At 35.7% G+C, this 14126-nt stretch overlaps 1 protein-coding gene across 2 annotated transcripts in view; it reads left to right on the forward strand.

The window, feature by feature from the left end:
* The window catches only part of PLCB1 (phospholipase C beta 1), an 861266-nt gene that overhangs the window by 161722 nt on the left and 685418 nt on the right, over positions 1–14126 (forward strand).

Raw genomic sequence — 14126 nt, forward strand, 5'->3', positions numbered from 1 at the left:
AGGTACTAGGTATATGGAGAGCATGTTTTTGTGCCTTGGGATGTGTGAGCTAGAAAATTGAACTAATATATGATTAGCACAGTTAAAAATAATGCAGGTAGTGGCATATGTTTTGTTAGTCAAACAGCATCTTGGGAAGATAGAAAAGAGAGGGAAAAAAGGAAGATGATAATAAGTGGTTTTATTGTAGGAATCAGCGGTCCTGGTTCTAAGGGGCAGTTGGTACAGCAGAATTGTTCCAACTGCCATGTTCATAGTTCTCCTGTTCAGTAGCAGTCTTAATAGGACTTTTCTCTCTCCTGTGCTATTAAGTCAGAAACAACAGTAACTCCTGATGAAGATGTTTTCCTAATAGTCCTTGAGTACACTCAATTGGAAAAATCTGAACCACTTTCTAGATTTTTTTCCTACTATTTTTTCCAGAGTTTGTGGACAGTGATGAACCATCTAGAAATATGTCCCGATACCATTTCTGTCAGATACCAGGAGTTTAGTGCCTTTTGTTTGCCTCAAATTTTGGGTGACAACTTTTAGTTTAAGAAATAAAAAATTAAAGTGTCCGATGAATTAAATGTAATTGCTGAAATTGACAGCATTGTAATTCATACATAGCCATTTTGCTACCTTCTACATTTGTGCTCCTCTGAATGCCAAACATCTGGTGATGAAGATACAATGCATCTGTGACTTCCCTGTTTTCAAGGGAATTATTCACTCATTGACAGAATTTTGAAACTCAAAGGAGAACAAATAAGAGTTAAGCAGTGACAATAAATACATGAAAACAGTTCCTGAAACCAGCTAAAGAGATAGTAATAAATAGAAAATAAAGTTGATCAAACAGGTAAGAAAACTTGCTTCAATTTCTACCCTTTAGAAATTACCATCATTAATGTTGGATGAACTAAATTTTAATAAGGGAGGTTTGCAAATAACCAATTCATATTTAAAGATATTGGTGGGTAATATAATCATTTCATAGTATTTATCTCTCATTTTATGACTTGGCTTTTTATTTCATTAATATTAATGAACAGCTACTTACTTTTGGCTGCAATGAACTTCAATCTGAATGTCTCAGAAATTGAAACTGGCAAGAATGAATTGCTTTTAAAACTCATTTCTGATTGTTAATTTGACTCATTTCAAAATGGGGGCTATATTTTCCATATATGCCATTTGGCAACAGTAATTTGCTGCTAAACTTTCACAGTGGAAAATAAATTACCAACTTGGTGGTAATGTAGGGAGGCCCTGCATCAGTGAAATGCTCCCACTTTGCTGCTTCAAAGCATCCAGATTGAGAATGTTTGTTGTTGTTGTTGAGTTGCTAAGTCATGTCCGACTCTTTTCTGAGCCCGTGAACTGTATCTTGTCAGGCTCCTCTGTCCATGGGATCTCCTTGGCAAGAATACTAGAGTCGGTTGCCATTTCCTTGTCCAGGGGGTCTTCCTGACCCTGGGTTCAAACCCTCGTCTCCTGCACTGTCTGGTGGATTCTTTACCACTGAACCACCTGGGAAGCCCTAAGAATGTTTATAAGCAGGCGAACTGCCCGATGGCTGAGCCAAGGCAAAGAATTGCCTCGCATGTGCTCCCTCTATATGAATTTTTCAAAGCTCCTTCAAAATACTGGATTTTAGGAATATTAAAATTTTCCATTTATTTCATGAATTTGATTTTCAGTACATTTCAAAGGCATTAGTTTTCTACATGGATACATTAAAAAAATAGAGTAAGATAATAAATAATTTCTAAAATAATATGGTATAAACACCATGGGCTGAGACAGATCTGGGCTCTGATGTCACCTCTTCTGTATAAGATGTACTTGGACAGACTTGTTTGCTAATCTGTGACATTCAGATAACAACAGTTCAAGGGGTAACAACATAGAAGATGGAAAGGTATCTCCATATATAAACACTGTTGAAAGTGATAGAAAAGGAAATACAGGACAAAAAATCCTATATAATAGATGTGATGAGTGAAGACAGGAGAAACTGATGGAGATTTTTAACATAAAAACTTATTTTAGATGATAAAGAGCCAGCATTAACAACTTTCCACAATAACCTCAGATATGCAGATGACACCAGCCTTATGGCAGAAAGCAAAGAACTAAAGAGGCCTTTGATGAAAGGGAAAGAGGAGAGTGAAAAAGTTGGCTTCAAACTCAACATTCAGAAAACTAAGATCATGGCATCTGGTCCCATCTCTTCATGGCAAATAAATGGGGACACATTGGAAACAGTGAGAGACTTTATTTTTGGGGCTCTAAAATCACTGCAGATGGTAATTGCAGCCATGAAGTTAAAAGACACTTGCTCCTTGGAAGAAAAGCTATGACCAACCTAGACAGCATATTATAAAGCAGAGACATTACTTTACCAACAGAGGTACATCTACTCAAAGCTATGGTTTTTCCGGTAGTCATGTATGGATGTGAGAGTTGGACTATAAAGAAAGCTGAGCACCGAAGAATTGATGCTTTTGAACTGTGTTGTTGGAGAAGACTCTTGAGAGTCCCTTGGACTTCATGGACATCCACCCAGTCCATCCTAAAGGAAATCAGTCCTGAATATTCATTGAAAGGACTGAGGCTGAAGCTGAAACTCAATACTTTGGCTACCTGATGTGAAGAACTGACTCATTTGAAAAGACATTGATGCTGGGAAAGATTGAAGGTGGGAGGAGGAGGGGATGACAGAAGATGAAATGGTTGGATGGCATTACCGACATGATGGACATGAGTTTGAGTAAACTCTGGGAGTTGGTGATGGACAGGGAGGCCTGGCGTGCTGCAGTCCATGGGGTTGCAAAGAGTTGGACACGACTGAGCGACTGAACTGATATTTACTTTCAGTCCTTTTTTAAAACATGGCACTATTTTTGTATTGCACACACATATATTCATGTATGTATATATGTATATGTTTGACAGATAATAAAATAAGACAAAAATAAAAATTTCAAATACTGCCTGAAATCCTAATGCCCAGAAATAGCCATCATTAACATTAGGTCAATGTCATTCCAAATATACTTATAAGCATTTATATATAGATAAAAATATAGCTAGAAGGATTAAAATAGTTGTATAAAAATAGGATAATTTTGAAGAAACTGTTTTAACATGGAGTCTTAAAATTTCGACCTGTACTGAATACCTGTCTATGAAGCATGAAAACATTCATCCCCCAGTGTCTCTCCCTTTCCACCTGGCCCCATCTCTCCGTATTTGTTACCTGTGTCATGTTTACATTAAAACAATCAGATTTTTTAAAAATCGCATTGTCCTAGAACTATAATTTCCATGTTTGATTAGTTTTAATCCTGTATTTCAGTGAAGTCAATATTGTCCATCCACCATTCACCATGGCTTTGCATTTCTAAACTGTTTACAGTCCTCTCTAAATTGGCTCTGTTTCATGGTCAAAGTCTATGTAAAGATATATTTCAGAGGGGTTCAGAAGTAGATGTGTTTCATGAAGGCTTCCATTTTTGCCAGTATCACTCATTTATGTTAAAATACACCTTGATGTGAAATTCTTGGGTCACATTGCAGCCGTTATTCCAGTATCTTCTAGCACTAGATGTTGCCTGGCAAAGAGTCTAAGGAGAACCTGATTTTCCCCGGCAAAAGGATACAGTATTTGTTTTTGATGCCCAGATGTTTTAAACATTCTTTTCTTTATTTACCTCTATCCTGGGATATTTTGCATAGTTGCTTTGCTCTTTTCTTGATTGAATGGTCCTTTTGAGACATTCTGGTTTTTTTCCGAATAAAGTATTGGTGACGTCTGGACTTCTTCCTTTATCTGAGACCAGAGTGTTTTCCCTTCACAGGCTATGGTTTGAGAGCTGAGAGTTGTGAGTTCTTTCTGTTTTTCTTCAAAAAGAAGGCTGGCCAAAGTACTGAGGGGCCTGTACATTCTTTCTTTGAATTCTAGGGTTTATTTTCCCTTCTGACATTTTGGTAAATGTCCTGTATCAAGGACAAGGGGTGCCTCCCTTTCCTATAGGCAGGCATCCTCAGTCTTGAGATAGCTTTCTCAATTCATTCTGCAACACTTGATGGATTCCTCCCTTATTTCAGGGAGAATCATTCTCTATCATGTTCCTTACCCAGAGGCATGTCTGTATTTCTCAGACAAGGGAAACTGTAAGGAAAACTTATTCAGCCTATTTCTTTCTTGATTTGTGGGTAGGACACAAACTCCCAGTAAGTTGGACTCCCTCATCGGCTTGTGGGAAGGATTGGTGTTTGAAGTTTAACAGTGACTCACAGCAACACTCTGCACCAGAAGTTTCTCTTATTTTCTTAGCTGTCTGAGCTGTTGCACTGGGTCAAGCTTCATTTCTTGTTTATTTGCTTTGGTTGTATCTTGTGTTTATCTGTTTTTGTTCTTTTTAAAAAATGTGTTCTGCAAAGCAGCTTTCATCCTTCATCTTAACCTGAAAATCAGTACAGGATTTTGACCTAAGCCCAGAAAGCTGCTTCTCTGGCCTTTGAAGGTGGTGTGTTGTCTCTGTGGGGAGGCAGTCTGGAGGACTAGAGTCTCCTGTGTGAGCTCAGCTTCTGAGAAGGATATTTAACTGAACAGCCGCTTTCATATTTTTACTCTTAGCTCTTGACAGTGTCAAGGGTCTCATATCTTTTCCAGTTTCTTTCTTTCTTTCTTTTTTTTTTTTTTTATTGTTGTTACCACTAAGAAGCTGGATAAGAAAGAAAATTCACACCTCCTTGACTTTTCTGTGGTTGGAAATTCTTATTTTTTTCTCTTGATTTATTTTTCTTTGCTGTGAGATTTATAAACCTAAAGGGAAATGGTAAGCAGTCAGATAAGATACATTATCAAGACTGTTTAAAACTCCAGTATCTTTAATGCTTTGAAAGCAAAACGTTAAAAAAAGAAGTAGCTAAAATAAAGTCTGTCTAAAATTGGAAGATCTTTTTCTTTCTGAAATATATTCTGCAGGAATTCTCACTGATTTGAAAGGCAGAATGACATTGGATTAGTATCTCCAGGTGAAGAGCTAGGACTTTCTGTACTTTCAAATGCTAATTGATTTTTTTTTTTCCCGTTGAATATCCATCTTGTTTACATGTGAGAATAACAGGGTACACTTAGATTTTCTTCTCTTCTTTTTACTCTGTGTAGAGCGCTGCTTGAGAAACCTGCCTCATACTGCAGCTATGAGAGTGAAGTGAGCAAATACATAGAAAGCACTTGGTAAGTGCTTTCTGAGTATTGTCTACAGCAGCAACAACTGAAGTCTCCTCATTTGGCTTTGTTATAATAAAAACATTCTCTTTGAGGAGTTTTGGCCTTCAATGAGATTTTGCATAATATTTAAAGTGTAAACTCTATAGGTTTTCCATTTGAACTTTTGTCTGGAACATGTTGGTTTCACTGGTTAAAACATGATGTAAGTAAAGTCAATGGATTCCGTTGGGGACGGACCTCAGATGCACTTTCTATCAGTACAGTGGTCCCCAGGAACAGGTTTAGTTTTCTCAACCTGTGTCCAGGCCCAGGGCAGTAAGGAAATCCCATATGTGACCACACACCCATGGCCCTTCCATGAAAGGTCACTAGAGTTGAGGATTTGGATTGCTACATCCTTGACTTGATCTCAACCTCACTTAAGCATAGCTCACTGTTCATTATGTTGCATTTCTGCAAGAGGTTTATTCCCTTTGCTCACACGGAAATTATACATGGAGTCAATTTTTATGAGGATGCCGTCATACTTAGCTACATAAAATGAGAAGGTATTTTGAGTGTTGTCTTCCCTGGTTTGGGAAGATCCCCTGGAGAAGGCAATGGCAACACGCTTTAATATTTTCACCTGGGAAATCCCAGGACAGAGGCGCCTGGGGGCGGGGTAGGGAGCTACAGTCCCTGGGGTCACAGAAGAATTAGACAGGATTTAGTGACCAAACAACAAAATTTTGAGTGCAGCATCTTAAATCTGGATTATTTTAAATGAATGACTGTTTTACTTGATTTGCTTCTCTAAGTTGCTTTGAATGTTTTGTACCATCCACACTACTCAGCTGGGCACTTGGATCTGCAGTGTTAGCACTTCCTGAGAGTGTGTCAGGAATACAGAAGCTCACACCCCAGCCTAGATATTCTGAATCAGAATTTTCATTTTTCCAAGATTCATGAGAAATTCACATATTATACTTCAATATTATAAGTTCAATATTATAGTTCCTATGTATCTAGATGTTCTTTGATAAGGGAAGTCATATCACTCAAAAGAAACCTGGATATAAAAGACTTAAATCTATGACATAGAAGCTCATTATGAATTTTATACTTCAAATGGTTAAAATAGTCAGTGTTATAGTGTGTATGTTTTTACCATAGGAAAACCCGTTACAATATATTCATAGAAGAGAACAGAGATGAAAATAAAGGTGTTACAGCTGCACTCAGTATGATGAATCTCTCAAACCCAATGTTGCACACAGGGAGCTCTACAGGACATAATGCATAATGTTAAATGTACATAAGGCCATTTATATCAATGATAAAACAGGCAAAGCTAAATTATAGAGTGTAGGGGTGTAAGTGAAGTGATGCGAGTAACGCAGGCTCTGCAGGAGTTACAGCAGCAGCAGGGTGGAGGCTGTCTTTTGTGAGGGGATAGAGTCAGGACGAATGAGGGGTCCTCCGAGGTGCTGGCAGTGCTCCGTTTCTCTGGGTACTCACTTTATAAATTTTTTTTTTTTTTATAAAATTTTAACTGTACATTTTGAATCCAGTTTTCTGTGTTGTTATATTTCACAATAATTTTTAAAAAAAAATAATAAAAGCGGTTATGTGGTAAAGATAGTAGTGGAAGAATTGGATGGAGTGAGTGCGATTTTCTTAATTTTATTCCATTCTATTTAATATTTTAGCTATGTCATTAGTATGTTTAATTCTTAAAAATTTAAATCGTATATCAATAAGCTATCAATAACCTGAATTAGATAACTGCAAAAAAACTTGATTTTACATATTCAATCTCTATCACTTTCCAGAAAATATAAACAATTGTGCAAATATTAAAAAAAAACATGTATCTCAACTATGAATGTTAAATTTTATTTTTCTTCAGAATCCAACTTTCTGTATTAAGTTTCCTTGGAGACCCTTTTAAACCTAGGTCATTGAACACTAGGCATTTAAGTATTACAAAAAAAAAAAAAACTGTGAAGGAAGATGGATTTCTTTGTTTCTTTTTTAGACTGAACACTGTTTGGCCAGGGCCTGAACCAGAATAGCAGTTCTCCCCACAGACAGGCCTCAGAGCAAGCCAAATTGACTTCTTTGTTTGGATCACACATTAAGTTTCTGAATAAAGTCATTTTCCCCATTGAAAATGTCTCATTTTGCAGTAAGATGGCATTGAAAGTTGAATCAAAAAATCAGGGTAAACAATGTTAGCATGTTTCTTTTGAAAATATGCATTTAGCTCTGAAAGCAACATCCTGTTGGAAATGTTATCATGGACGGCTTATCATGGACAGTGAGTTTAAGAAGAGGTGTGGTACTTTAGGACGCTCAAGGGTTATATGTAGGAAGCCATTCTTAAAATCACTGGGACTTTTTATTTATGTTTTTAAAAAAGTCATCTAAGTAAACCTAAGACTCTTTTTTTTTCTTTTTTAAGTGTAGTTGATTTACAGTGTTTCAGGTAAAATGATTCAGTTTTATATATATATTCTTGGTTGGATTCTTTTCCATTATAGATTATTACAAGACATTGAATATCGTTCCCTGTGCTATGCAGTAGGTCCTTGTTGTTTATCTGTTATATATATAGAGAGAGAAGTACATGTCTATTAACCCCAAACTCCTAGTTTAGCCCCTCCCCCTCTTCCTCTTTGGTAATCATAAGTTTGTTTTCTCTGTAGCAATCTTTTAAAAGCAGTTTCTTCCTGTTTTTCTCCCGTGCTATGTGTTTGATTAAATTATTTTTGAAAATCGTTTTGTTGTAGACACCATGAACTCTACTCAGTAAATACTTCTGCAGCAAAGATCAGATTTTTAAAAGTGCATATGAAGGGACGATGTTTGTTTACTGGATAGCTTTAAACTGTCAGACTCATTTTACAAATAAATCTTCACACATCCAAAATTAAATATCTACACAGAGATTTCGATTAGGTAGCCTTTCTTTTTTCCCCTTAATTCACTTCCAATTTGACTTTGTGTCTTTGGCCTTAAAAATTTTCAAAAATATAGGTAGAATTTGGATGAAGGTGTTGCCTGCTGTTATTTTCTTTTCTTTTTTTTTTTTTTCTCTTTTGGCATGGTGGTTTTCAATTATTCCCTTTTACTTTTGTCCTATTTTTCTTTTAAGTTAACAAATAATAACTGATATACTTATCTCCATTTAGAATACTCCCTTCCTTTTATCCTTTACCATTCTAATTGACAGGGAGGCCTGGCATACGGGGATTCATGGGGTCGCAAAGAGTCGGACACGACTGAGCAACAGATCTGATCTGATCTGATTCTAATTGTGGAAGGTATTGCATATATATTACTGTGACAGGCAGTATGCTAAATGCTGTCTACTTAGTAATTCAGAATTTAGAGATGTTTGATTTTTCACTTTATTTTTGTGTTTTCCTAGTATGTTTGTTGTACAGCCACAAATTATTTTCATTAAAAAGAAAATTTTAGGTAAACTATCATAGTAAAACCTAACCAGGAACTTTTAAAAAGCCATTTAAACATTTTGTGTTCAAATGCTCAGGTTTTTCGTTTCATATTTAATACTTTGTAACTGTTGTGTACATTGGTTTGCATTTGATGTGAGTCGCTGTGATCTCCTATCGGAATGTATCATTTTTATGCAGCAGTTTCTCTGGCAGCATAGATAATACCTACTGTGGGAATCAGCTGTATGTCAAGCATTAATGTTGTCCTTCCTGCTATTTTTAGTTACAATAAAAGGGGGAAGAGGATAAAGATGAAACATAAGCAATCTAAAGTGTGTAAATCATGCTTTCTCCCTTATGATCCTAATCTTGGTTTTTATTGCCTCTTTTGGGGACAAGGTTGTTTGTATATATATTTATCTATCTATCTCCAGGCTATTTGACCTAGGTTAGGTCAGCTAGCCATGTTGGGTAAGAGAGCTCTTTGGCTCTCAGCTTTAAAGTCATCTGATATTTTAAATTTGCATTGAGAGACAATCAAGAAGTGTAACTCATATTCTCTTTTCCTTTCTTCATCAGGAAGCTATTTTGTCAACTCTTGGTTCAGATTTTTGGTTATCAATGAAATAACCTTTATTTTCTGCTATATCCAGCAAAGAAAATGACAGCAGCGATATGGAGGCAGGATGTAGATAGATTTTATTACCTCAAATCTACTTGTTTAAAAAATAAGCAAAGTAAGGGAAAATAATCTATCAAAAGTTTATAATTTGCTTTATTTTTTGACTGTGTGCATCCAAGTTGTCAGACAAGCTGCTTTCAATTAAACCTCCATTTCTCTTTATTTTGATACTTTTTTTTCTCCCATAAAATTAATAAGGTTTTATGGTAGAAATTTTGAAAAGTGTGAATATTGGTTAGAATATCATCTAGTTACTATAACAAAGGTCCAAGTGTCTTATGATTAGAGTTTATTTCTGTCCCACATTAGTCTGAGATGAACAGTCAAGAGCTGACGTGGTGCCTTTGGTACTGAGGACGTGGACTCCTTTCATGTATTATGTTGCCCTCATCAAACGTTGCTTTTGGCTCGTAATCTAATATGGCTGCTTCCACTCCAGACTTCATAGTTACCTTTCAGCGAGGAGTAGAATAGAGAGAAGAATATTCTGGACATTCTTAGAGGTAGTATACATTGCTTCCATGTAAATTTCATTAATATATGCTCAGTGACACAACAGAAACTGGAAAATTTAATTTCAGATAGTCATGTACTTAGGAACAATTAGTGGTTCTATTACTACAGGAATAGCTGGTGATCTTTGCCACCATACATAAAAGTATAAAGAAGAAAATAAGTATCTCTCATAAACTCACCACCTAAAGATAATCTTGCCCTTAACTTTTGAAACATTTCCTTTCATTACTTTAATGCAGTCGATATTGTAAAACAGAACTGTACTACATGTTAAAATATACTGTGTTCATTTTTTTATAATAACTTACTATGAACACCTCTCCCCAAATTTAATGAACTTCACTATATTCTCTTAATGACTGTATGATATTTACATACAGCAGCAGCAGCATGATAAATATATATCATATATTTAAATGAGGTCATACTTTTGAATATATTTTTTAAAATCATCCACATTTATAAATCTTTTCATGTCAAAATCATTGACTTAGAGATGAAATGACCATTTTGAATTTGTTAATAATTTCAGACTTGTGATACAAAGTTAGACTGTCACAGTTATACCTAAGCATACATATTATACCAAGTGTTTCCTACTACTAACTAGTATATTTTTTTAAGATTGGAAGTTAATAAGTGATCTCTTATTATTGTTTTAATTTCAAATGCCTTGATAGTGAACAACACTGAACCTTTAAAAAAAATTTCTTGGTAATTTGAGAATCTAGTTTAAATTTCCTCTTTATGCCCCATATCTCTTTTCATACTTATTAAAGTATGAAAATACTTTGTATTTTATACTTTGTATAATAAAGATATTAACATGTCTTTAATTATGGTCAAATAATTTCCCAGTTTCAGTTGCTCGTTTGTTTCAAGTATTTATATTCTTTGAAATGTGTTTTGTTACCAAATTTGCAAGTCTTTATTCACATTGAGTAAGCAATTGATAAATGTTTATTTAGAAATAATGCCATTTGCAGAAACATGGGGAACCTGAGATTATCATACTAGGCAAAGTATGTCAGAAAGAGAAAGACAAATACCCATATATCACTTATATGTGAAATCTAAAATACAATGCAAATCACCATATCTATGAAAAAAAAAAAAACAAAAACAGACTCACAGGTACAGAGAACAGACTTGTATTTGCGAAAGTGAAGGGGTGGTGGGGAAGGGAAGGGTTAGGAGATTGGAGTTAGCAGAGGTAAACTGTTATGTATAGGAAGGATAAAGACAAGTTCCTACTCTATAGCTCAGGGAACTGTATTCAATATCCTATGATAAACCACAATGGAGAAGAATATGAAAAAGAATACATATATATTATATATATATGAATAATATATGCATAATATATATATATATATATATATACGTGAAAGTTGCTCAGTTGTATCTGACTCTTTGCCACCCATGGACTATATGTCCATGCAATTCTCCAGACCAAAATATGAGTGGAAATCCCTTTTCCAGGGGATCAAACCCAGGATTAACCTGCCTGCAATGTACAAGATCTGGATTCGATCCCTGGGTCGGGAGGATCCCCTGGAGAAGGGAAGTATTCTGGCCTGGAGAGTCCCCTGGACAGAGGAGCCTGGCGGGCTATAATCCATGGGGTCGCAAAGAGTCAGACATGACTGAGCAACTAACACGAATATATATATATATATTTTTTATATATATATTTGTTATATTGCACTCATCTCACACGCTAGTAAAGTAATGCTCAAAATTATCCAAGCCAGGCTTCAGAAATACGTGAACCGTGAACTTCACGATGTTCAAACTGGTTTTAGAAAAGGCAGAGGAATTAGAGATCAAATTGCCACAATCTGCTGGATCATCGAAAAAGCAAGAGAGTGCCAGAAAAACATCTATTTCTGCTTTATTGACTATGCCAAAGCCTTTGACTGTGTGGATCACAATAAACTGTGGAAAATTCTGAAAGAGATGGGAATACCAGACCACCTGACCTGCCTCTTGAGAAACCTGTATGCAGGTCAGGAAGCAACAGTTAGAACTGGACATGGAACAACAGACTGGTTCCAAATAGGAAAAGGAGTACGTCAAGGCTGTATGTTGTCACCCTGCTTATTTAACTTACATGCAGAAGTACATCATGAGAAATACTGGGCTGGAAGAAGCACAAGCTGGAATCAAGATTGCCGGGAGAAATATCAATCACCTCAGATATGCAGATGACACCACCCTTATGGCAGAAAGTGAAGAGGAACTCAAAAGCCTCTTGATGAAAGTGAAAGAGGAGAGTGAAAAAGTTGGCTTAAAGCTCAACATTCAGAAAACGAAGATCATGGCATCCGGTCCCATCACTTCATGGGAAATAGATGGGGAAATAGTGGAAACAGTGTCAGACTTTATTTTTTGGGGCTCCAAAATCACTGCAGATGGTGATTGCAGCCATGAAATTAAAAGACACTTACTCCTTGGAAGGAAAGTTATGACTAACCTAGATAGCATATTCCAAAGCAGAGACATTACTTTGCCAACAAAGGTTCGTCTAGTCAAGGCTATGGTTTTTCCAGTGGTCATGTATGGATGTGAGAGTTGGACTGTGAAGAAAGCTGAGTGCTGAAGAATTGATGCTTTTTACTTGTGGTGTTGGAGAAGACTCTTGAGAGTCCCTGGGACTGCAAGGAGATCCAACCAGTCCATCCTAAAGGAGATCAGTCCTGGGTATTCATTGGAAGGACTGATGCTAAAGCTGAAACTCCAATACTTTGGCCACGTCATGCAGTGAGTTGACTCATTGTAAAAGATCCTGATGCTGGGAGGAATTGGGGGCAGGAGAAGGGGATGACAGAAGATGAGATGGCTGGATGGCATCACCGACTCCATGGACATGAGTCTGAGTGAACTCCGGTAGTTGGTGATGGACAGGGAGGCCTGGCGTGCTGTGGTTCATGGGGTCACTAAGAGTCAGACACAACTGAGCGACTGAACTGAACTGATACACACACATATATATGTATGTATGTATAACTGAGTCACTGTCTGTAGAATCAAGTAACATAAAATCTGGTAATAAATCTAATTGCTTACTCTTTCAGCCTTTTATTAAATGAACATTTATATTTTAAAATCATATTCAACATAGTTGATTTACAGTATTGTGTTAAATTTCTGCTGTACAGCAGTTTTTCATCTTTTTATCACAATTCCCCCATTCTTAAGCTATAATTTTGATTTGTATCTAGTTGACTAGAATATACATTTTAGTGATACTTTTGAGAAATATTTCATATATATTAAGCTTGATATTCTCATGCATATCAAAATATCATTCTATTAATTTTACCCAAGTACTAGGATAATTGTATAGACTCCTTCATTACAGGATTTTTCTCTGAAACTCTGTTGACCTGGTATGTAATAAAAGAAGTCCAGGTATCCTGATTTTTATTTCTTTGTAAGAAATTCTTGCTGCTTTTATCTTCCTTAATGTTCTAAGGACTTTTTTTTTTTATCCCCTTGAAGTATTTTTGTAAAAATCAAGTCATTATCACATGTATTGACATTGATAATATTTTATAACTTTCACTTGGAATCTCAGGAATTTTTTTAGATGGACAGATTTGGAAACGTTTCCTTCTGCTTTTTCCTTAATTCTTAATCCTGCTGGATTTATCTGGCCTTAGCCTGTGGAGTATCAGTTTGCACTATTTGTGTGTACTTTTCATATGTGTTATCTTCTTTCTCATTGATTTTATCTTTTTAAAATAAAAACACTCTGAGTTTAAAAGATTTTTTTTCTGTATCAGTGGCTCAATTTTTCTGCTCTGACAATTAGGCACCGTATTTCTAGCAAAGACTAATGTTGCTATGATATTTTTCTTTCTTGATGTTGTCTTCAGTCTTCTTTGGCTATTCAGCTCTGATATTATTTCTGCCTGTGTCTTAGCTCCTGTTTTATCTCATCCTCTGGCCTTGTGTTTTCATTATTTATATACTTCTTGTTTCATGGAATTTTATCGGTGTCATAAAGCAGATGCTTCACTTGTTTTTCTCTGTTAATGTTTCCCCAAATATATGTTCCTTCTCTTTGTTTTATATGTATACATATATGTATATATACACACACATAAATGCAGTATCTTTAGGGATCAAACTTTTAAAACATTATTATTTGTTTTAATATTTCTCCGTCTTTGAACAAAGAGTCATCTGGATATAGACCCGACATTTGTCTGTAACACTGAAATAATGATGATTGGATCCTTTCCTATTTTTA

The sequence above is a fragment of the Bos taurus genome, chromosome 13 (assembly GCF_002263795.3).
Source record: "Bos taurus isolate L1 Dominette 01449 registration number 42190680 breed Hereford chromosome 13, ARS-UCD2.0, whole genome shotgun sequence".
NCBI lineage: Eukaryota > Metazoa > Chordata > Mammalia > Artiodactyla > Bovidae > Bos > Bos taurus.